Source organism: Limulus polyphemus, unplaced genomic scaffold (assembly GCF_000517525.1).
Source record: "Limulus polyphemus unplaced genomic scaffold, Limulus_polyphemus-2.1.2 Scaffold1074, whole genome shotgun sequence".
NCBI classification, from domain to species: Eukaryota; Metazoa; Arthropoda; class Merostomata; order Xiphosura; family Limulidae; genus Limulus; species Limulus polyphemus.
In genome coordinates, this window is record NW_013666684.1 from 177,568 (window position 1) to 181,429 (window position 3,862).

Below are 3,862 nucleotides of genomic sequence, written 5' to 3' on the forward strand. Positions count from 1 at the left end.
CTTTTCTTTTTCCTCCAACAACTGCTGTAATCTCTCTTCTTGTTTATTTTGCTGCTCTTTTATTGCTGCCATCAAGTCTGCTAAGCCGTAGTTTGATTTTCCGCCTCTCGTTTCCATTTTTTTATCCCACTTCTGACACCAATTTGTTACGTTTCCGTTCGTTAGTTAATTTTCCGTAACTTCGTTCCGACGAAACTTTAGGACACAAGTCCTTTCTTAAATAAAACTGGTTTATTCTTTCTGAATATAACTTTGTGATACACTTAATTTCAACAGGCGCGCTATAACAAACGCTATAATTCTCAACGAAAGTCTCACGTGCTCAACAATATTCTCTCTCCGCAATTCATTTACACACACCAACTCCCGTCACGTTGTGACCGTCTTATATATACAAGACTAACACATATCTAGTAGACGCTAGAGCATTCATGAAGGAACGGGATATTTCTAGAAGGACGTGGCGTGATAGTAGTCACGTGACCTCGCTGACGCAACAATATGATCAAGAGCTTATTAACTCGATTTACTTTTAGCTGCCTTTGTTCATTTGTCATGATATGGAGAGATAATACTTGTTCTGCCCTTAAAATAACATGATTGTAATGCTTTACATTGTGCAAGAATGTCGAAAAGCAAAATCTCCAATGGTAGGCCAAATGACATCTAAAAAAGATTACGGCTTCCACTATGTCTGAGTGAGAATGGTCAATCACGTGGGTAACACTAGTTGCTATAGCTAAATCCTACATTTCTCATTAATTAAGTAAAATACATAGATTTAAACATTCATTTGCCAAATACAGAATAAACTCGTTAATAGGATTATATCTCGAGGGAAAAACAGTCTATTTAACACACAAATCCAGTGAAAGACGAACAACCAGCCGTTATAAGCAAATATGCACAATGTGTTTTGTGTCTTTGGTCAAAAATAATTGCTTTCTTTGTTTTACAAAATGTGTCCAGTCTTATTATTTCTTTGTTCAAATTCAGTTAATATTAGTTAAATTCAGTATCAACTCATAATATAGTGGAACTACTTAATTCTCTTGGATAAATTCAATTTCACTTAATGAATACCAAACACATAAACTTTTATGCATGAAAATTTTATAATATCTTATATTAAACAATGTTTGAATACGTGTAGCATGCCTGCTTCGTACACCTTTATTCTCCTCTTTATCTTCAGGCTATACCAGCCATCCCTAACTTCAAAATTTTTAAACCAATTAAAGATATGCACTATGGTCGAGAAACCAGGGTATCCTTTTCTCGATATTGTAAAACACTTACACAGTAACACAGAAAACATAACTTCGTACAGTAAATCGTAAATTCATAAACTAAAACTAAGAAAATGGCAACTTAAAATAAAATTATGTACATTATAGTAGTATGACATAAAATCACACGAAATCAAAAATACAAAATATACCTTTTGACATTTTATCTCAAAAAAGCAATTGAAGATAAAATCACAAAATAAACCTTCAAAATTGAAGAAAAAAATAATGTAAAATAACCCCTTTGCATTAAATAAAGCAGATTAAACCATTTAATGTCAAATTAAAAACAAAATGCAATTAAGTCACAATTACAAAATAAACTTTTTACATGAAATCAGAAAAGAGAGAGTGAAAGAAATCTTGAGATCAATAAACCATCTTAATTTTATAGTCACCAAGTGGCAAAATATTGATAACTTAGAAAGCAAGGAATGCCATTTCTTTTCAGTCATTGATCTTACAATCAGTTAACTCCAGCTGTAATGACCATGAAGTTACCGTCAGCTTCTTGGTCAACAAACAGAATCATCATGCACCTTTTCTCCAAGCGCTTTCTCATCTTAGTTATATTTTCAAACCAGGAAAATACTTTCAGCATCTTTTTCCTCATCAGTTGAGTTAAGATGATACTTTCATCATCTTCTGATTCGTCAGTCTCGACTCTGAATCCTCATCTAGCTAGTACATGAGAGGATCATCTACAAAATCCAGCTTAAGTGCTTTAAATGCTTAAGTGTTTTAATGTAATATCTCTTCTGTCATATGTCAGTTTTCCTGGTTGTTAACAGGCAAACTTATGCACATGATCCAACACAGATCTTAAACAATCAACCTCTGTTCTCTTGCATAGTATACCATCATGATATATAGCATATGCTTATCTCAGATGGTTCTGTCAGGATTAATCATACAAACAGCGCAAGAATATGCCTCATAACTTGTATTACCTATTATACTAAATATCAGACTGGGGTTGATAAGAAAAGTGTGGTTCTTTACCACATCCAACACTTTTCACAACTCAGAGAATAGCTGTCTGTTGAAGTTAAGTCTCTGATCCATGATAATTTCTTCAGATATACCAAATCAGGATACCATTGTAATCATCTTGGGAAATATTTTGATGAAAGAACAGCCAATTGTTTAAATTCATTGAAGAGTTCACCAGAAGTAAGTTGACTTGTTCAAAAGCTGAAGGTTGCTATCAAGATAACTTCTAGAGTATCAACAAAGGTACAACTACTAGTTGATTCACTTGAACATCTATCTGTAGAAAACTCCCCGAATGAATAGACAGCAAATGAACTTTAAGGAAGAGAAGTTATACCATCATTGTACCATAAGCCAGGGAGAAAGATATTGCCAAGAAAAAAAATGATTTGACAGTTTAGTCACATTAAATGGGATAAAAAAATATTTTATTGTGTTATTCTGAATTTTTATTGTACATTGTTTAAAACACCTACTTTATGATTTAGTAACTTTAATGTCTATTAAGAATGCAATTTTTATTGCAAATAATAACTTTATTCCCTTTAAAGAATTTTAATTTTTGTGTAATTGTTTGTTTTGTGCGTGTGTATTAGGACTGTTCAAGGAATCCAACAATCCAAAAGGGACCAGTGCTGTAGGATATGTTTTTAATATTTTGCCTTAGATGATTTTGTTGTTAAAGGGCGATTTAACCATGATGTCTAGATGTTTTATGACTACCTAGACCCCTAGTTCCTTAATTCGAAGAGCTTGTGATGATGACAAATGGACTGTGCTCTTCTTATAGATGTCAGTTAAATGTTCTGGGAGTGTATGCCCTTTCTTTATGGTTGTATTTCTTGCTTTAACATTGACTGGCTCTACCTCCTGGCACACACCCAACAATGCCCCTTCCTTAAGTATCTGCTCACATTTAGAGAAATTGGCCATTGTTATAGGTACTACTTGATGACCTGCCAATCTTCAAATCCGCTGGCCTGGATGGGTCTTCCACTGCTTCCACAAGCATTGGACTTCCTTGGGGATGTTCTTTTATTCTACCCCAAATTATCTTCTCTGACATAGGGGGTATTGTAGTTGACTTAAGTGCTGTGACATGCAAATCAACAGATGCAGCAACACTTAATAGAATTTGGACTTTGTTGTTTCCAATCATCATTTTATCGAAGTTAACTACACGCTTCCTCGGTATTAAATAGTCCAATCCTAATATGCATTGGTCTTCAATGTCAGCCAACTATACTTTCTGTCAGTTCTTCATGCCCATGAGCACAATAGTTACCCACACTGGTCCCCACAACCTTGCATAATGTCCTGTCACACCACAGAGCTTCTGTACAGCTTCTGGTACTCCTTTGTGACCCGGCACCTTGATACTCACAAGGGCTTGCTGAGATGCAGAATCTATGACAAAGTCGCACCTTTAGCCATCCAGCTTCCATGTCACGTAGACACTATGTAATACTTGCCATTTTACACTTAGCTGTTGGGACTTTCACGATGGAGGTTGTTGGGCGTCCCTCAGCACCAACCACTACTGGTTCCCGAAGCTGACTTATTGGTAGTATTCTTCTTAC